Genomic DNA, 22,369 nt, shown 5'->3' with positions numbered 1-22,369 from the left:
CACTGATAAGTAAATAAATGTTGTGCAAAATAGAGTAAGACTATGATCAGTGAAAGTAAATAGTCCAGTTCTGATGAATTCTATGATACCCTTAAAGAGAAAGTGAAAGCATCATTGTAAATTATATAAGGAGCCTATAGTAAGGAATACACACGAAAAACTTTGTATTTATGCTGGCAGGTGATAGGGAACAGAGAAAGGATTCCAGTGTTAAGGACTGTAACAAAAATAAAAAACAACTCATGGGGCGCTTGGGTAGCTCAGTCAGTTAAGCGGTCCACTTTGGCTCAGGTCATGATCTCAGGGTCCTGGGATCCAGCCCTGGGTGGGGCTCCCTGCTCAGCGGGTGCCGGGAATAACCAGCAATCCCTGTACTGATGGATGAAAGATTACTCCAAACTATGCCATGAAAGAGAGGAGAAGACAAGAGGGTCAACGCTCAGAGATAAAGACCCTTTGCTCTTCTTTGCTCCCGCTTTTATTGGTCCTTCAGGAAAATCACAAATCCTATCACTGTTTCTTAAGCATGTGATGTGTCACAAGGGGTCTTACTGAAACTGGGAGGATCTGTTTAACAGAAAGCTACAATAGGCTAATCCGTGTGTTCTGAGTGCTGCTAAACATAGCCTAAGGGACACTGCCTACCTGTCTTAGAGCACAGGGTGGCTGTTGGGGCTCAGAATGCCTCCCCGAGGGCAACTCTCTGCTGAGTTCCAACGGCAGCATGGTCACACGGGCCTTGGCATTCCCAAGGCCTACTAACCCTTCTCTGAAACCTTCCATCGCCACCAGCGGCCTCTGTGTTACACTTTAGCAAGCCAGGTATTATGGATGATTTCATGCTCTACATTAACCCCAATAGGCGGGGAGTCTGCTTGTCCCTTTCCCTCTGTCCCTCCCCCTTTTGAGAGCGTGTGCTCTCTCTCTCTCTTTCAAATAAATAAGCAAAATCTTAACAAAAACCCAAAAAACAAAACCTCACATGTAGGAGTGCAATCAAAATCTGGTTTTGTTTCTCCCTGCCGCTGACTACTGTTATCAACATACAGTCCTTCCATATACATGCTCACCGCTACATTAAGGATGAAAAATTAATTCCTGAATGAATCAAGAGCAACGAGTAGATAACAGAGCTACAATTCCAGGTATTAGAACATCAAAAAGAGAAATTTAATAAATAATTGCAGATTCCTGGGTGAACTAAGAGCTGTGCTCCACAGAGAAACAGAAGTGAAGGGTGGAGGCAGCTGTGTTCCAAGGAAACCAAAATTAAACTCATCCATGGAGAATAAAACTAGGGATGGCAGATGTGCTCCCTGGAGAGTGTATGTGGGGAGTGAAACCGCAGCCTATGAGGAGGAGCAGTGGGGTGAATTCGTCTCCTAATCTATGCAACACCTCCTGGAAGTGAGAGTGAATAAGAAAAATAGTCCCAAAATAACAAAGAGAAATGAACAGAAGGCGAAAAGTTTTAATCCGTGGATGGTAGTCTTGAACTAAATTAGGGACAAAGCGAAACACTGCCAGAGGGATTGGAGCTCAGGGTGCCCTAGTACAGAAACGGCTGCCCTGGAGTGGAGGTGGAAGTTTGATTTTCCAGGAAGCCCTAGACAGATCAGAACATAGGTGTGAAAAGTAAATCTGAAAACATGAGGATTTATGTTTGTTTATGGTGTAGTCCAAACAGTCCCCAATAACAACCTGCCGCCACCACCACCGCTATGCAAAGAGCTCCTGGAAACCGCATCGCCACAAAATAAAGTGGACAACCATTTCTTAAAGTGTCAGCGAGGAATGGCTTTATAGCCAAGTGTGGCTCTGGCATCTGAGAATAAAGCCCTCCTTCCACGTAGTAGCAATTACGAGTTCCCATCCAGACGGACAGTGTCTACCTGTCTATCCCAAAGTGTGTTCTGCCCTGGCATCAAGCCCAGGACGTTCCCTCAGAAAACAGTTGTTTGGGACCCAGTGCATCCGTGCAGCAGTGGAGGATACTTCTGCTCTTAGAGCCAGCCAATGAGGCAGAGACTGCCACTATGCCGACTTTCCAAATGTGCTATGTGTGCGTCCTCAGAGTCCACAGCTACTGAATGTGAATGTACTGGCCGTGGAGCTAAGCGACAGCGTGGTATTACTGCCTCAGCATCCCATTTCATTTGGCCAAGTGCCCTGTAGGACCTTAAACCGACATTAGCCCCCTCGTGCAAGTGCAGCCCATAGAATCACAAACTTATAAGTTCCTGATATGACTCCCCAAATAGTCCCTGCCTCTCAGTGCCTATATGCCTTGTGTGTCCTTTAGATAAGACCCCAGTGTGTCTTACCTAAAACTCCATTCTTCTGATTTGAATTGACCAAACCAGCTCTACTCCAGAAGCCCCAAAGCACTCCGCCCATGGACCTTAATAAAGATATGCACCCCAGGTCCTATTTCTCTCTCCGTCCATGCTCTGCCTTAACCTCCCTGTGTAGCGCCCTTGGGGCATGCAGTGCCCTTCCTCCAGGACCTGTGAATAACACACTCCTGTATTTTAATTTCTCTTTTGCTCTGTTGTTGAACCATGGTTTACCACCTGGCGCCTTGTTCTCAACTTAACAAGTGTTAATTTAACAAAGGCATAACAGAGGAGAAGGTCAAAGATCTCATTTGCAGACAATTGACAGCCTAAAAATAATTGTTCTAAATAAACAGAAACAGAAATAATAGGATACAAAAGAAAGAGTTGAAAAAATTCTAACTGCCGTCCTCAATAAGATTCAAAGAGTGTTTGCATTTATTAATTAAGAGAACAAGAAAGGGAATTTGTGTATAAATGTAGGATTGCTAAAATAAAAGTGCCAATAAGAAGGACAGAATATGAAATCAAGATTTAAAAAGGCCGCTAGAAAGCGAAAACATTAAAAATATAAGAGAAAAAATGTAAAAGCTCTATATGGATGGGTCAAACTCTGACTAATAGGAGTTTCCAGCAGAGAAGATGGAAGAGAAGAAATAAACAACAGCCACAAAAAGTTCAGTATTCAAAAAAAAAAAAAAAAAAAGGATAAACATTTAGATTGAAGGGGTGAATGATAAATAGGAAAGATGAAAAAAATGATATACAAACTAAAGAAATCTTTATTAAATTTTACAGAAGCAAAAATCCTTAGATCCTGAGATCCAGAGATAGAACACAAAACATCTCTCCTACAAAGGAATTCAAATCACACTGATCTGAGACTTTTTATTTGTCAGAATGGATTCTGAAAGGCAATGAAACAGTGTTTGCAAGGTTATAAAGAAACTGATGTGAACTTAAAGTTCTTTATCCACCAAACTATTAATTATGTACGAGGAGAAAAATAAAGACATTTCACCCATCAAGGACTCAGAAATATATGACATTTGGGAATGCCTGAATGGCTTAGTCAGTTAAGCATCTGCCTTTGGCTAAGGTCATGATCCCTCCGGGGTCCTGGGATCGAGTCCAGCATCTGGTCTCCCTGTTCAGTGGGGAGCCTGCTTCTCCCTCTGCCCCTCCTGCCTGCTCATGTCACTCTCTCTCTCTCTCCCCTCACACACACACACACACACTCTCTCTCAAATAAATAAATGAATGAATGAATAAATAAATAAATAAATAAATAAATAAATAAATAAAATATGACATTTGGAATACATTTAGGGAGTAATTTCCAAGGAATTTTAAAAGTGGTATTTTTAATATGCAAAAAATTATAAATAACAAGAGTATTGTCTTTGTTCTTTTTGTGTTTTATTATTGTTTTAAATTGTGAAATATTTTAAGCATAGAGAAAATATCTAAAGACACTTACGTCCCATCTCCAAATATGTTACAAGTTATTGTCTTGACAGAAACAACAATCCAACCCACATCCTTGCCCCTCTGTCCCTCTCAAGTACTTCTGACCTAATGTTTGTGTGTGATTTTCTTTTGAAAGTCTTTATAACTGCACTAAGTATGCATGTATCCATAAATTATACATCAGCATACCATTGCTATGATTTTTAAAATTTACTTAAATGACACCAAGTTGTACATATCTTCAAGTGCTTTCTTTACTCAAGACTTACATAATTTGATACATTTATATCATGCTCATTTGTTCAGAGCATGTTGTTTGGTTAAACATCCATACCTTCTCATGCCTTTGAAGCACTACCCTTAGTCTGGACATAGGTCAGGATCTGGAAATGATAAAGATGATCTTCCTTCCAAAGAATCCAAATTTTTTGAAATTCCAGGGTTAGCTGACCAGGGAAGGCTGTGAAAAAGTCCTCAGAGCCTGCACTCTGCAGTCATGATTAATGTATTACTGACGTCCAGACTAAATCCTGGCCCAACCTGGGAGCCCTGGTGTCACCCAGAGAGGAGGGACTGCCCTCTGGCCTTTGGCACTGGGCCCTCCTATGAGTCAGCAAAGGAATTGGTAGCCAACACGGTCTGACCTAAAAAGCATTAGGAAAGTCCCCCCTGTCAAGCAAATCTTTCACCACCGGCTTTCTACTGATCCCGTAAATCTCACTATGAAGGACCCATTCTTGGAAAACTATTCTTTATGGAAATAGCATAAGCATTGAGCCCAATCAACCAATATTACCTTATTTAAAATAAATTAATATGAACTGTTTTTTAGAGTAGCTCCATGCTGAATGAACAGGACATAGGTGAGTTTGGACAGAGGAAATGATAGAGAAATATGGAACAACCTGCCTGAGAAATTCAGTGAAGTGGGGGTTCCCGACATCTGAGGGACCCATGGGGTGCCCCCCTTTAAAAGATGGTCTTTGTTTATTTAGTGTGGTTGGGGAAATCTGATTTCTATTGATATAGTTTAATACTTCCATCTTTTAGGATCTAGATAAGAGATTTATTGCGTGTATTTTGCGCGTGATTTTTCTGAGCCAGTTCCATTCCTGAGGGGCAATATTTAAAAGTTTGAAAATTATATAATCATAATATATAAATGGAATTTATATTGTTTTACAAACATAGAAATATAACAATAGAAAATTATATAGTGTAATGAATCTTTTTTTCAGAAAGCTGTATTATAGTATGAATTATGCAACTTCGGAATTTCAACTGTTATTATTCAGGTTAGGTAACAGGGAGCTAGGGAATGTCCGGGTCATACAGCCCAATTTGGAGCATCTCCCAGGCAGCTTTCATGTGTGGTTGCTGAAATACTCAAGGTCCAGGCAAGACCAGGATAGTTTTATTGGGTTTTAAAATTTCCACTATATGAAAGGGCAGACAAAAATTGTTTTCATGAACTGTACCATTTCTGTGTATGTGTGTGTGCACACGTGCATATACAAGGAGCATATCAGAAATTCAGAGGAACAGAATTGCTTAAAAAGAAATCAGTTTTATTCTTAGAGTCAATATATAATCTGTGAAATGAAAAAGAAAGATATTCAGATCCAGTTGTGCCTCTTAGGTTTTTGCCAGGAAGGCTTTACAAACAAGCTGAAGTGTTCAGAAAAATAATTGACTCTGTTTGAAAGGAATGGGGTGATTTCTACAATACAAATGTGATCTCTGTAGCCTTGGCCTAGCTTCTTTGTGCTGTGAAAGCAAAGCCTCCTTCCCAGAATGGAATGTGGTCCTTGTGACCTTGCTTGTCCTACCAGGTTGGTAGCTCATGTCTGTCCACATCATCTCATCCCAAACAACTCCCAGCTCTTCATCGTGGGAGGTGCCCCTTGGCCTAGATGCCTACAATTCCCCCTTCAAGATTCCACTGTAGCAATGCCATTTCCTCCAAGAAGCCTTCCCTGACTGCCTGTTCCCAAAGTTGGGCATGCTCATCCATGCTCACCGCACTCTCATAGCCCTTTACATCAATCAACTACAAACGTCAGGCTCTTGGCGACATGAACCGTCTTGCTTACCGGTACGTCCTTAGGACTTTACCCATGTCTAGGCACAGTAGGCATGCCATTCATGTGTTTTCACTGAGTAAATAAGTGAATGAGTATCAGGAAAGCATGGGCATCAAAGCCTGGGGAAATAGAGGCGAACCTTATGGAGGCAGGAGGACAGAGGGAAAGGATGTTTGATGGTTGCTTGAGAGATGATGATGCGAAGAAGATGTACCAGCTTAGACAAAGCAAGATTTTAGGAAAGAGAATCACAAGGCAGAGGACACAGTCACCTTCCCTGGATCATAAAGGCACAGGCTGAGCAAGTTTCCAGAGCAGCAGGTCCATTCCAGAAATAGTTTGAGGTAATTCTCCCATTGAAGTACATTAAGAATAAAGGAGAAATTGTAGACTTAAGGAAGTGCAGGTCAGAGGGCACAGGCGGCAGCAGGTTGGGTATCATATGAAGATGGTAATGCTGTCATCCTAAAGCCTGGGAAAGGATCTTGCTCATTCTAGAGAGACCACATCAGGAGATTGAGGTTGCAGGAAATGCCAGACCATGAACTTTGTACAGTTGTGTTTTATAAGCACCAGTTATCCTATCCTTAGAGACTATAAACTGTGTCCCACCCAGAATACAGCCTTGGCCCAGTATTCCAATACTAGGACCACCAGTGATAGGAACAAATAGGAAGGTGAATTTAGAGACATCAAATTCAGTATATACTCTACAGGGAAGAAAGTATCACCAGGGAAGACCTGATGTCATAAATTTGTCATTTTAGCCAGCAAACAGGAGCTTTCTGGATGCCACTCTCTGAGTAGAAAAAAAGTATGCATTAGCATAAGACTTGTTAGGATTTACTACTTTAGGGAATTTGTGTTTTCAAAATCACTCAGTTTCATAGAACCACTGGTGTAGATTGTTTGGTAACCTGGGAAAGGAAAGTGACCTGTTTCTTCTGTTTAAACTTTTCCCCAAACATGTGATCTATGCCTGAGAGCAGAGATGAGATTGTTAATTATAATAGTTTATATCCATTGAACACTTGCAATATGTTAATCAAATGTAAAAAGTCCACAATGCTTTAAATAAACGTAATCCTCACAACAATCCTACAATGCAGATACTTTTATTATCCTCTTAGTATACAGGATGGAAATCAGAACAGACTGATGAAAGAACTCTCCAAAGCCACACAACTGATAAGAGACAAAGCCAGGAACCAGAGCCATCTCACCATAGTCCAGAACTCATGTGCTGGTGACTGCACTATGCCGCCTCCCCAATTCTAATTTATGTATAAGCTTGTAAGAACACTGTATTTTGACTTTTTGTTTGTTTGTTTTTCTGGGAATTAATGTTGTGGAAGAATATTTAAGCTGTAACCTGCTGGGATGATAAGTGTTTTGGGTTGGGGATTTAGCTGTGTATCTATAGTTGCCAAATGGGAGGCCAGTGGTAGTTTCCTTATGAGCTGTATTAGCCTTGCATCTTTGAAAAGGTGATACTTGGAGAGACTTGAGGATGGAGTAATTTTTATTTATTGTTTTTTATTTATTGTTGAATTCCACTTCCTGGCACTCTGCCCGTCACCTAGCTGGAGTTCAATACATATTTACTGAATAATGGACTGAATGAGTAAACTACAGGCATTTCATGTGTGCTGAGGAAAGGTGTCCCAGGCTCAAGTAGAACGTCCAGCCTCACCCAGGTCATGATCTTTCCTTAGACCACCAAGCTGAAAAGGAAAGGGGCAAACTGAGGTAGTCCTGAGCATATTTTAGAACCAAATTGTTCTAATCTCACCTGTGGGGATTCAGGTGCAAGAAATTTCTTACTTTTTAAGACTTAATCTCTGTAAATAAAGATGTACCCTTTCCAGTCTTTCATGGCATGTGCAATTTTGAAAAGGATACTTATGACAATACAATGTTTCATTATATTGTTGCATATGGTCTGGGGATAAAACCGTCCTCACCAGCTTTTCTACAAACTTGGCTGGACAAGCCTATGAGGATCTAACCTGACAAGGAAAGTTGTGGGGTGGGGATGACTTCTTGCAGAAACTCAATCGAGTTAATGGCACAATTGATTTTATTCACTTCTGAATTGGGGTGTGTGTGTGCAGAGGAACGATTCAACTCATTGTTCCCGGTTGGAGACGCAGAGGCAATGATTGGAAAAGCAGCTTCTCCTGCAGCAAAATCCTTACTTATCCCTGCTTCTTACTTCTAGTATGCCTTCAAGGTTGGGAATTAAAAAGACATTTCCTTTATTCCTAGTGACCTTCTCTTTGAAGTATATTCAGCCACCGAGGTTGGTGGCCAGGTAGGACTGAGGATCTTTCTTCAAACGAACAGCATGGTGTTCAGTCTAGTTCATCAGGATAAAAGACTAGGTATGTGGTTTGAGCCTGAGGACTTAGCTTGTAATAAAACTGATCATCTGTGCCTAGATTTATTTTATCCTAATTGCAACCACTGCAGTTAACCGATTAAGGATTAGAAAATTTAGGATTTAGTCCTAAACAGTAACTGTTCCCTTGGGAACTCACATCACACACAAGCCATATGACCTCAAGCTTATTATTTAATCTAAGCTTGTTTATTCATCTGTAAAATGTGTTGTGTGAGCACTTAATGAGAGAATGCTTGCAAAAGTATAAACTGTAATGTGCTCTTGCTATTAGTAACTTTTACAAAGTGTTTGCCATTTGGTTTCATGTGAGTAGTTCCAAAATTTGATGATAGGAGTTTTACCAGCATTTAATGTAGAGAAGCTGCCTAGATATAGCTGATTTGTCTAGAACTTGTTATAGATAAATACCTACTCCCTACCCCACCCTTCACCACCTTTCATCTTGCTAATAATTAAGAGCCTTAAAAAAGTTATTTCACTCACTTGCCTCAGCAAAGATAAGCATTTGATGTTGGAATTATTGCCTAGTGAATATTTGCTGTTTTCTTCCTTCTTTTCTTCATTCTTCAAAAATAAAATGACTTTCTGACAGTTTTTTTCTATGATTTTCCACACACTTCCTTAAGATCACAAAATGCAGAAATTATTGCCACTTTGTTTTGTTCACAGTATGTTATTAGAAATACAGTCATGAATGAGTATAGCAATTCTAAAGCCCTGAAAGCCAGATAAGAGTGAATTTTGACTTGCAGCAATCAGACACTGGTTGCTTCAAGCTCACTCATTTCTTATCTTTTTTTTCCTAAAAAACAGATTATCCATGTTTATTAAAAAAAAAAAAATAGACTGCTATACACTGTCATACTAGGTGGGTAATCAAATATCATGTGTTCTAATTGATACCATACAAATATTTTTAAAGATTTTATCTACCACAGCATAGATTTTTGGATTTAGAAAGTAAGAACACAGTCTCTTTATAGATTTGGATGATTATAAATCCATACTGCCCTCTGGTGGAAACTTTTTTCCCCAAGTTAATATCAACCTTTTAGAATACTTTCTTCCTGTAAACAAAGCTTTCAAATTTTAGGATCTCTTTTTAGTTCTTTAATTTTTAAGTAGGGCTACTTACTTAAAGGTGATCTTTGGTATGTGTCTTAGGATATTTTTCTCAAAATATCACTGATATAGAGTTGAGATAATAAATTATGTGAAATGGAAGAACTGTTCTTAAATTATATATATGTAATGTAATTTATATGTTATATATAATTTAATATATAATTTAAAATATATATGTTTTAAGACACTTTTTCCTTTTCATATTGTTGAGGAGGAAACATTTTTTTTTCTACCCTTCTAGTTTCTTTGACAGATTAACAGGAGAAAAAAAAAAATCTAATTACATATGTGCAGGAGTTCCATAAGAACATTAGACCCTCAGGCACTCAAGTCAACTGAGGCTTATATATCATCCTGAGCTAAGGAGAAGGGGTAGAGGTCTGGGACTTCAAATGGGATGAAAACAATTCATAAGGAAATGGGAAGAGCAAATTTTGGTAACCAGATGTTTGCCATGTCATGTGGAGAGTGGGACACAGAGAGAAAGGAATTGATCTCCAGGACCTACCCAGCTCCCCCCAGCTTACCATACCTAGCTCAGACTCTGTAGTTATCTCTAGTGATAGCTCTCTCCCTGGACCAGCATTCTATTTAGGTTCTTTTAGGCAGGTGGGGGAGGGGATGGTAAAAGTTCTTCCTGAGTCTTTTGGGCCTTGATTGACATCAGCTCAAAGTAATCCTATGCCAAAGCAGCACATTGTGGAGAGGCTCATTCTGAACCCCTTCATTATGCTTTTATTTTCCAGTTAATATTTTTCCATATATGAAATGTTTTATATACTTTATAGAATTATAAAATAAGGCATATCACCAGGATGTACAATATAGTCCACCAATCCTTCTGATGCATTGCCTCTACCAAAATGATGGAGATTTAGCCCGCCTATTTAGAATTTAATAAATACATTATGGAACAATTCAAAGAGAAAGTACTTTAAAGAATGCGCTGCCTAGATTTGAAAGTCATGGGTTAGTTTACTTTCTAAAAACATGACCTTGGGCAAATATTTACTATAAATCAGTTTAAACTTCCTCCTCTTGAAAGTATGCATAATATTTACAGAGCCATTAAAAAATGTGCACAATAATATATATTTTACAGAATGAGACAATGTACACACAGATCACCCAGACTTTTCTGGAATAAAGTAAGTGCTCACCAGCTGTCAGTTCCTTCATCTTCCATCTCTTTGAGCAATAGTTCTCACAGGATATACCTTCAAAAATTGGAATATATTAGGCACTCAATAATATTATTAAATGAATGAATAGTTTTGTAAATGATGGTTCCAAATGGGAAAATTTCAGCATATTTCAGGGTCTGTTTCTAGCCCAAATGCTTTCACATTCAACATATTAAAGGAGCTCTAACTGAAACAAAATTTTAAAACTATGAATTTATGTCATTGTTCCTGAAAGCAGTTGAATATATAATGCATCTTTTCTTTTTCTTTGTTTGGTTTCCATAGAAACTGGTTTGGAAGGTAAGATTTTTATGTGTTTATCCCAGTTAATTCTATTACTTCTATTTCCTTGACTCAGAAGTATGGAGATTACTCAAGAAAAAGGGACAAGGAGGGGCACCTGGGTGGCTCAGTTGGTTAAGCTTCTAACTTTTTCTTTTTTAAGATTGTATTTATTTATTTGAGAGAGAGTGTGTGTGTATGTGGACAGGTGGCAGAGGGAGAGACACTCTGAAGTAGACTCTGTGCTGAGTTCAGAGTCCAACGTGGGGCTCAATCTCACTACTGGAGATCATGACCAGTCGAAACCAAGAATCGGATGCTTAACAGAATAAGCCCCTAAGCTTCCAATTCTTGATTTTGGATCAGGTCATAATCTCGGGGTTGTGAGATGGAACCCCAAGTCAACCTCTGCATTAACTCTGCTCCGGGGAGTCTGTTTCAGATTTTCTCTCTCTTCCTCTGCTCCTGCGCCCCTCCCCTGCTTGTGCGCTCTCTCTTTCTCTCTCTCTCTCAAATAAATAAATAAATCTCTTTAAAAAAGAATAAGGGACATGGAGAATAAATATATATATTTATATCTAATATCCACACTTTAGCAAGATTGGTACGTATCAGCAAATTATCTTCAGGTCTGTCCTATAGAGTTTCTCCCACTTCCATTTTCAATTTTCCTTAAATGGTGACTGCCTCCGAGGGCAGGGAACCTGTTTTAGTTGTCTTTGTCCTCATGGAGTCTAACACAAGACCTTGTACATAAGTGAGATTGTAGATGTTCAATGTGAATAATGTGCTCTATTGGGCACCATAGATAATCACTCCCCTTGCTCCTACAGCAAAAGAGATATGCAGCTTCTATTTATCACATGAAACTGTTACTATTAGCATCGATCATTTGATATCTTGATTAACATCAGTTTATAATGATATACTTGAAATGTAAGAAGAAGCAACTCACAAAGAAATCAGGAACACTCATTATTAAGGCCCTTAAGGTGCTATCCCGATTGGAAAGTTTTATTGCACTTTGACGATGAAATCATTCTTCCTACATAGGGCACTTATTCAGACCATGCTATGTACCAGGCATTGAGTAGTTGCTAGAGATACAAGGATGAACACAACATCCTGGCTGACACCAAGAGTTCTCTGATCTAGGTATGGGAGTAAATACAAAGTAGAGACAAGTACAGCTGTGGGCTAAAAAAGGACAGGTCACAGGAGGGATATGTGAATTGAAACTTAGTTGGGTATACGTTTTTGTCAGGGAAAATGGGGTGGAGGGAATGGACAGGTGGAAGGAATGATCCAGATGGAAAACCAGGGTTGATGTTCTCTAGGGGATAAGAGCAGTGAAGGGGAGGCAGGTTTGGGGTAGACAACCATGTGGTGAGTTTAGTTTAGGATATGGTGTGCTTGAGGAACATTAGCAGGTTGGAGGCATGGATTCGAAACTCAGTGGAGAGAACCATAATGAACATGCTAGTTTGTAGTCAATACCAGGTGGGTAGTCAGTCCATGAAGGCCTAGAGGTGTGAATAGCACTTGGAAGGAATGTGCTGGAGAGAGAAGTAGATGGGCACTGACAATAGGGTTAAAGAAGGGGCATCCTCAAAACAGTGAGGGTCTCCAGGGAAGCATCACAGTGTAGATATTCAATAAATGTTTTCTAATTACATAGTTAATTTGAATTACAAAAAATATATATAACAAAAGCCTTCCTAATCTTCTTTGGAAGCAATAGAGAATATAAAATAGACATGGATAGATGATGATAGATAGATAGATAGATAGATGATAGATAGATAGATAGATAGATAGATAGATAGATAGATAGATAGATAATATGGATATATTCATAAGAGTGGACCTCACACAAACATAATAATCAATGGCACCGTTTGAGGAGTTACTACATGCTACACACTTCCTAAAAATCCCATAAATATTACCTCATCATCTTATAATGTAGTGATATCTTATTATTTCAACTTCTTCCATGATAGTATGTATCATCAGAGAAGCAATACAGTATGGTTTTTAATAGTATAAGCCCAGAGATAAGAAATACATGGTTTCTATTCCTGACTATACCACTAGCTGCTTGCCATGGACAACTTAAATTCTTTGAGTTTCTCATCTCTCCTACTTCATACACATAGTAAAATCACACATTTTTGCTATATTATTTTTATCATTGGGTAATTTTCCTAAAGTCACAAAGCTTATTATAAATTGAACTAAGATTTGAATCTAAACATAAGAAGGTCCAAACATATATCTTTAATCATTAAACCCACTGCACTACTCATCCTTCTATATCTCAAATATATATATATATATATATATATATATATATATATATATATATATATAAAGCTTTTATAAGAAATGTTACATAAAAAGTATTAATATTTTCATATGGAGTTCATATAAGTTAATAACAATTGATGATCCTAATAAATAGATGGCATTAAGGCCCTTGAGGTGGCCTTAATTTCATTTCATTAATGAGAAATAGTGCCTAGTAATTTAGCATATGGGAAAAAAGGCTTCAACTTTTCTGGGAATCCAATAAATAAAAAATTAAAGCATGAACTGTAAGTTTTTCATGTATCTAAAGAATCTCCAGTGAAACTATAAGCTTTAGGGGAAAACATAATTGGTGTACTTACAAATTAGTATTTTTTTAGCCTTTAACAAAGCTTCCAATAAATGAACAACAACAACAAAATGGACACAGAAAACATATGACTGGGCTGCTTAATATGGCAATTAATTACTTTATAATTTCTTAATACATCAAAAGATTAAAACAAAATGAAAGAATAAATAAACTAAAATGTAAAAGCAAAAGTTGTTATTTTAAAAATTTTACTGTTTTCTAGCTTTTTAAGGACAACTTATTTCATATTAAACACTTGGGACAGACAGTGTTTAGTCACAGACAAAGTGACTTCCGGCTGAAACCCACTTGCTAGTTTACTTATTTGTTCAAAAGGAAAGTAGGGAAACTCAGTGCTAGTGATTTGTTAAACCCTACCATGCATTCAACTGATAAGCTGAAAATAAATTGGAAAAGAGTTTGGAGAGCTGATTCTTTCTACATAAAACTTATATCCCTTCGGATGGGATGTATACAAAGAATTAATCATTCTTTCAGTTCTCCCTGAGCAACCATCAAAGCCAACAATGTATTAGGATTATGTCTAACAATAGGAAGGGCGAGGTTTACTCAATTTAAATGTAAACAGTTTTAACTCTCTTGACACCAATTCTGAAACACATATCTGGGTATAATATTTGTGTTTGTAACATGGCCTTATTCCTGTAGAAAGATTTTCTTAAGTTCAAAATAAGCTCAAAGTAAACCTTACTTTAACCATGGAAGAGAATATGATTGGAATTGATTCTTCCTGGTAAAGACCAGTAGTGTCAGCCAGCCTTTCTACAGGGAGAAGTTAGACAATATGAATAAGGGTTTCAAGTTCAAGATGCAAAGGACCCATTTAATGTACTACAGAAACAAATGTATAAATGTCTTCATCTGAATATTTCTGATTTCTCTTAGGAAATCATTTAAATCCTAATGGAATTTAGTAGAATGTAAATAAATTATAATCAGAATCAATATGTGACTCATTAATGACATTCCCACTGACTAGCAACTGCTGTATATTAGGGAAGTCATATAGGGAAAAGAGTAAAAATGAAACCAGATTTCAGTGTCCAAATTTGGCTTTATGACCTTGGGGAAGTTACTCTACATTTTATATGAAAAGCTCTCTCATCTGAGAACTATTAATACTACTTTGAAGAGCTTCCTAAAAATTAAATGATATATGAAAAGTGATTTGTGCACATGCCTTATCAATTTTAATCATCTGCCTGAAACTAATTCATAAATTAAAACACTTCTTCCCAGAGACTCATTTCTACCAAGTAACAATATACAAAGAAAGAGCAATTAAGTTGGGCTATGACTTAGTAGTACATGATCTTTACTTGATTTATAAAAATAGCAAGGCTAAGAAGAAATTTCTCCTAAGAGAAAGTACAGTTTGGCTTTTTGTGGCTACAAAACACATTTATGTATTGACATAAATGGATATCTCCATCTCTCTATGTGCAGTTAATTTTTCCCTAAGTATATTTCACCTTTATATTTTTACCTAGAAAATTACATCTTATAATTTTCGGTTTATTTTTCCACTTTTTCAAAATTCATTTAATAATCTGATTCTATATCCATAATATTCACTTCAACACCTGCCTTTTTATATCTACAAATGTAGTAAACATATACTGTCATCTACACAATGATGTAGCAACCCCATGCCTAGCTACTTATGCAAAATAACTAAATATATAGATCCACAAATAGATTTGTACACAAATATTCATAGAAACTTTACTTATAATAACCCCAACATAAAACAATCCAGATGCCTATTAACAAGTGAACATTTTGGAGTATATCCACAAATAAAATAATTCTCATTGGTAAATAGATATGAACATACAACATGGATGAATCTCAAAAAATATACTGAGCAAAAGAAGCCACACACTTAAAAGAGTGGATACTACAGGATTCCAGGTAAATGAAATGTGAGAAGAAGCAAAACAATTTTATAATTATGGAACTCAAAACAGTGATTGCCCATTGAAGGGCTAGGACTGTGGACCAAAATAAAGGAACTTTCTGGTGTTCTGGAACTGGAACTGTTCTGAATGCAGATTGTATACACATACACACATACAAACAGTCAGATTTATAGAATTATAGACTCATACACTTAAAAGAGAGCATTTATTGTTTAAAAACTATATCTCAAGGCGTTCCAAGATGGTGGAGGAGCAGGAGACCTAAAGTTCGTCTGGTCCAGGAATTCAGCTGGAGAGCTACCAAATCATTCTGAATACCTATGAACGCAATTGGAGAACAAAGAAAGGAGTAGCAGAAACTCTATGAACAGAAAAGCGACCACTTTCTGCAAGGAGGAGAAAAGAGGGCAGAGAATTAGGGGACCCCTTTCTCAGTTGGTCCCCTGAGTGGAGCTGGATATCTACCAGATCATCCTGAAAACCCACGGAATCAGCCTGAGACGCAGGAAGATACATCTGGATCTCTACAAATGAACATCTCCAGCGCTGAATTTTGAGGTACTAAATGGGAAGCCGTGAATCCGTGCACAGATATCGGAAGATAAACGGAAGGGGGAGGGAGCTGACGCACCTGGGCACCAGGAGGCAGTGGCCATATGCACTGGGGGAGTGGGCCACTTGAGGACCGACACCCATGAGAGAGCAGACTGAGACCGTGAACCCGGGAATGCGTGCGTGACCAGACTGAAAACTGGGAGCTCGGGAGTGCGCGTGTGTCCAAACCGAAAACCGGAGCTCCGGAGTGCACACTCAAACTAGACTGAAACTGAGAGCTCAGGAGCATGCACGGTGCTCCAGAGCCCACGCGAAAAATACTGAAACAGGGAGCTCGGGAGCGTGCACGGGAACCAGGGACGGCTGGCGGTGTAAGAAGCACAAAGGACAGAGGCATGCAGGCCCTGAAAGTGAAGGCTGGGACACTAGCTGTGGGGCACACATCCTGGGACCCTGCAGGTTTTGTAGCAGCACCGACAGAAAGAGAGTTAAAGTGGCCAAGAGAGCTCAGTGGAGAGCAGACTGCGATCTCTCTGTTCTGAGACAGAGGCTAGGATTCGGCCACTGCTGCTCTGACTCTCAGAAGAGGCACAGAAAACCGCCAGGGAATGCCACCAGAGAACAAAAGCCCAGAAATACTGGCTCACATTGTGCCCATCCCCATCCCCCCTTGCAGGGGATGGGGCAACTCCACCCAAACAGGGTTGCCTGAATATCAGCATGGCAGGCCCCTCCCCCAGAAGGCAGACTGAAAAATCAAGAAGCCCACATACCCAAGGTCCCTATAAAACAAGTGCACACTGCCTGGGACCTGGTCAACAATTTGGGCTCTGTGCATACCCACAACCTCTCCTCATCAGAATGACGAGGAGGAGAAATCCCCCCCAGCAAAGAAAAGATAATGAGTCTGTGGCCTCTGCCACAGAACTGATGGATATGGATATAACCAAATTGTCAGAAATGGAGTTCAGAGTAACAATGGTCAAGATGATGTGTAGGCTTGAAAAAACTATTAATGAAAATATTAATGAGAATATAGAATCTCTAAGTGCAGAAATGAGAGCGACCTGGCATAAATTAAAAATGCTATGAATCAAATGCAGTCTAAACTAGATGATCTGACAGCCAGGGTAAATGAGGCAGAAGAATGAATTAGTGAATTGGAGGATGGGATGGTAGAAGAGAAAGCTAAAACAGAAACTTGTCTCAAAAAAATCCAACCTCAAGAATGCAGATTATGGGAGATTACTGGACTCAATGAAAGGTTCCAATGTCAGAATCATTGGCATCCCTGAGGGGGTGGAGAAAGAGAGAGGTCTAGAAGAGATATTTGAACAAATTGTAGCTGAGAACTTCCCTAATCTGGCAAAGGAAACAAACATTCATGTCCAAGAAGCAGAGAGGACCCCTCCCAAGGTCAATGAGAACAGACCTACACGACGTCACATCATAGTGCAATTCGCAAACATTATATCCAAGGATACAGTATTGAAAGCGGCCAGGGGGAAGAAAATCCTTATATACAGAGGGAAAAATATCAGAATAACGTCAAACCTGTCTACAGAGACTTGGCAGGCTACAAAGGGTTGGCAGGGTATTTTCAAAGCTCTATCCGAGAAGAACATGCAGCCAAGGATCCTTTATCCAGGAGGCTGCCATTCAGAATTGATGGAGAGATAAGGACCTTCCAGGATTAGCAGAAACTGAAGGCATTCATTACCACCAAACCAGCCCTACATGAGATATTAAGGGGGGTTCTATAAAAGTAAAAAGGCCCCAAGAGTGATACTGAACAGAAATTTACACTGTATAGAAAAAAAGACTTCACAGGCAACATGACATCACTAAAATCATATCTCTCAATAATCACTCTCAATGAGAATGGCCTAAATGCTCCCATAAAATGCCATAGGGTTACAGATTGGATAAAAAGACAAGACCCATGCATTTGCTGTCTACAAGAGACTCATTTTGAACCTAAAGATACATCCAGACTGAAAGTAAAGGGATGGAAAACCATTTTTTATGCCAATAGACCTCAAAAGAAAGCTGGGGTAGCAATTTTCATATCAGACAGATTAGATTTTAAACTAAAGACTGTAGTTAGAGATACAGAAGGACACTATATTATTCTTAAAGGATGTATCCAACAAGTGGATATGACAATTATAAATATCTATGCCCCCAACAGGGGAGCAGTAAGATATACAAGCCAACTCTTAACCAGAATAAAGAGACATATAGATAATAATACATTAATAGTAGGGGACCTCAACACTCTGCTCTCAGCTATAGACAGATCACCTAAGCAGAAAATCAACAAAGAAACAAGAGCTTTGAATGACATACTGGACCAGAAGGACCTCATAGATATATATAGAACACTACACGCCAGCACAACAGAATACTCATTCTTTTCGAATGCACATGGAACATTCTCCAGAACAGACCATATACTGGGTCACAAAACAGGTCTCAACCAATACCAAAAAAATGAGATTATTCCCTTCATATTCTCAGACCACAATGCTTTGAAACTGGAACTCAATCACAAGGAAAAATTTGGAAGACACTCAAACACTTGGAAACTAAGAACCATCCTGCTCAAGAATGATTGGGTAAACCTGGAAAGTAAAAATCAGTTTAAACAATTTCTGGAGACCAATGAGAATGAAAACACATCAGTCCAAAACCTATGGGACACTGCAAAGGCGGTCCTAAGGGGAAAATACATAGCCATCTAAGCCTCACTCAAAAGAATAGAAAAATCTAAAATGCAGTTTTTATATTCTCACCTCAAGAAGCTGGGGCTGGAACAGAAGAACAGGCCTAACCCATGCACGAGAAGGCAGGTGATCAAGATTAGAGCAGAGATCAATGAATTAGAAACCAGGAGCACAGTAGAGCAGATCAACAGAACTAGAAGCTGGTTCTTTGAACGAATAAATAAGATCGATAAACCACTGGCCAGACTTATTCAAAAGAAAAGAGAAAGGACCCAAATTAATAAAATTATGAATGAAAGGGAAGAGATCACAACCAACACCAATGAAATAGGAAGGATCATTAGAAACTTTTATCAACAGCTTTATGCCAATGAATTAAGCAACCTGGAAGAAATGGATGCCTTCCTGGAAACCTATAAACTACCAAGACTGAAACAGGAAGAAACTGATTATTTAAACAGACCGATTAATTATGAAGAGAATGAAGCAGTGATCAAAACCCTCCCCAAAATCAAGAGCCCGGGGCCTGACGGATTCCCCAGGAAATTCTATGAAACATTCAAAGAAGAAATAATACATATTCTCCTGAAGCTGTTTAAAAAATAGAAACAGAAGGAAAAGACCAAGTAGTTCAATATTCGCAAATGGATCAGTGTGATAGATCATATCAACAAGAAAAGTGTCAAGAACCATATGATCCTCTCAATTGATGCAGGAAAAGCATTTGACAAAATACAGCATCCTTTCCTGATTAAAAGCCTTCAGAGTGTAGGGATAGAGGGTACATTCCTCAATTTCATAAAAACCATCTATGAAAAGCCTACAGTGAATATCATCTCAATGGGGAAAAGCTGAAAGCCTTTCCCTTAAGATCAGGAACACGACAAGGATGCCCACTCTCGCCACTGTTAGTCAACATAGTACTAGAAGTCCTTGCAACAGCAATCAGACAACAAAAAGGGATAAAAGGTATCCAAATCGGCAAAGAAGAAGTCAAACTGTCTCTCTTCACAGATGACATGATACTCTATATGGAAAACCCAAAAGAAGCCACTCCCAAACTATTAGAAGTTAGAGAGCAATTCAGTAATGTGGTGGGATACAAAATCAATGCTCAGAAATCAGTTGCATTTCTATACACTAACAATGAGACTGAAGAAGGAGAAATTAGGGAATCCATTCCATTTACAATAGCACCACAAATCATACGTTATCTCGGAATTCTTAACCAGAGATGTAAAGGATCTATATTCTAGAAACTACAAATCACTCTTGAAAGACATTGAAGAAGACACAAAAAGATGGAAAATATTCCATGTTCATGGATCGGAAGAATAAACATAGTTAAAATGTCCATGCTACCGGGGCGCCTGGGTGGCACAGTGGTTAGGCGTCTGCCTTCGGCTCAGGGCGTGATCCCGGCGTTATGGGATCGAGCCCCACATCAGGCTCCTCCACTAGGAGCCTGCTTCTTCCTCTCCCACTCCCCCTGCTTGTGTTCCCTCTCTCGCTGGCTGTCTCTATCTCTGTTGAATAAATAAATAAAATCTTAAAAAAAAAAATGTCCATGCTACCCAGAGCAATCTACCCTTTCAATGTCATCCTGATCAAAATACCAATGACATTTTTCAAAGAACTGGAACAAAAGCCCTTAAATTTGTGTGGAACCAGAAAAGACCCCGAATCACCAAGGAATTGTTGAAAAGGAAAAACAAAGCTGGGGCCAACACATTGCCAGATTTCAAGCTGTACTACAAAGCTGTGATCGTAAAGACAGCATGGTACTGCACAAAAACAGACACATAGACCAATGGAACAGAACAGAGAACGCAGCAATGGACCCTCGGCTCTTTGGGCAACTAATCTTTGACAAAGCAGGGAAAAACATCCAGTGGAAAAAAGAGAGTCTCTTCAATAAATGGTGCTGGGAAAATTGGACAGCTATATGCAAAAGAATTAAACTTGACCACTCTCTCACACCATACACAAAGATAAACTCCAAATGGACGAAAGACCTCGATGTGAGACAGGAATCCATCAAAATCCTAGAGGGGAGCATAGGCTGCAACCTCTTTGACATCGGCCACACCAACTTTTTTCATGACACGTCTCCTAAGGCAAGAGAAACAAAAGAAAAAATGAACTTGTGGGACTTCATCAAGATCAAAAGCTTCTGCACAGCCAAGGAAACAGTCAAAAAAAAATGAGACAGTCCACAGAATGGGAGAGGATATTTGCAAATGACACTACAGATAAAAGACTGGTATCCAAGATCTACAAAGAACTTCTCAAACTCAATACACGTGAAACAAATAATCAAATCAAAAAATGGGCAGAAGATATGAACAGACACTTTTCCAGTGAAGCCATGAAAATGACTAACAGACACATGAAGAAATGTTCAAAATCATTAGCCATCAGGGAAATTCAAATCAAAACCACCTTGTGATACCACCTTACGCCAGTTAGAATGGCAAAAATTGACAAGGCAGGAAACAACAAATGTTGGAGAGGATGTGGAGAAGGGGGATCCCTCTTACACTGTTGGTGGGAACGCAAGTTGGTACAGCCACTTTGGAAAACAGTGTGGAGGTCCCTTAGAAAGTTAAAAATTGAACTACTCTATGATCCAGGAATTGCAGTACTGTGTATTTACCCCCAAAGATACAGACGTAGTGAAGAGAAGGGCCATATGCACTCCAATGTTCATATTAGCATTGTCCACAATAGCTAAACCGTGGAAGGAGCCGAGATGCCCTTCAACAGATGACTGGATAAAGAAGATGTGGTCCATATATACAATGGAATATTACTCAGCCATCAGAAAAAACGATTACACAACATTTCCAGCAACATGGCCGGGACTGGAGGAGATTATGCTAAGTGAAATAAGTCAAGCAGAGAAAGACAATTATCATATGGTTTCACTCATTTATGGAACATAAGAAATAGGAAGATTGGTAGGAGAAGGAAGGGAAGAATGAAGGGGGGGTAAACAGAAGGAGGAATGAACCATGAGAGACTGTTGACTCTGGGAAACAAACTGAGGGCTTCAGAGGGGAGGGAGTTGGGGGATTGGGATAGGCCAGTAATGGATATTAAGGAGGGCATATATTGCATGGTGCACTGGGTGTTATATGCAAATAATGAATCATGGAACATTGTATCAAAAACTGAGGATGTACTGTATGGTGACTAATATAACAAAATAAAAATTATTAAAAAAATATATAAAAAAAACTATATCTCATTAAAGTTAATTTAAAAATATTCATCAGTAAGTGAATGGATAAACAAATGATCATATAGTCATACAACACAAGACTGTACAGCAATAAAAAGGAATAGACTGTTGCTATATGCACAATAAGAGAGATGAATCTCCACCAATTTGCTGAACAAAATAAACCAAGAGAACATTGTATGTGCTTGCACAGGTAGAAAGCTTAAGAACAAGAAAAACTGATTTGTGTGATAGTGGTTTCTCTCAGGTAAATATATTTTTCCAAATGTATTCAACTGTGTACAGATCAGTGCTTTATATCTCAATAAAAATTATATTAAACCAAGAAAAAGATAAAATTTCAAGTTCTGAGAG

At 38.8% G+C, this 22,369-nt stretch overlaps 1 long non-coding RNA gene across 2 annotated transcripts in view; it reads right to left on the bottom strand.

Annotated features, from left to right (window-relative positions):
* The window catches only part of LOC130542912 (uncharacterized), a 125,038-nt gene that overhangs the window by 60,906 nt on the left and 41,763 nt on the right, over positions 1-22,369 (bottom strand). Inside the window, exon 1 of one of the 2 annotated variants that reach the window (XR_008957792.1) lies at positions 4,141-4,331. The exons of the other annotated variant lie outside the window; for it this stretch is intronic. This is a non-coding gene — a long non-coding RNA (uncharacterized LOC130542912). Of the gene's footprint in view, positions 1-4,140; positions 4,332-22,369 lie in introns of those variants that run through there. 2 annotated transcript variants of the gene reach the window in all.

Source organism: Ursus arctos, unplaced genomic scaffold (assembly GCF_023065955.2).
Source record: "Ursus arctos isolate Adak ecotype North America unplaced genomic scaffold, UrsArc2.0 scaffold_6, whole genome shotgun sequence".
NCBI classification, from domain to species: Eukaryota; Metazoa; Chordata; class Mammalia; order Carnivora; family Ursidae; genus Ursus; species Ursus arctos.
The sequence above is the reverse complement of the archived record's forward strand: the minus strand, read 5'-3'. Positions and strand labels throughout refer to the sequence as shown.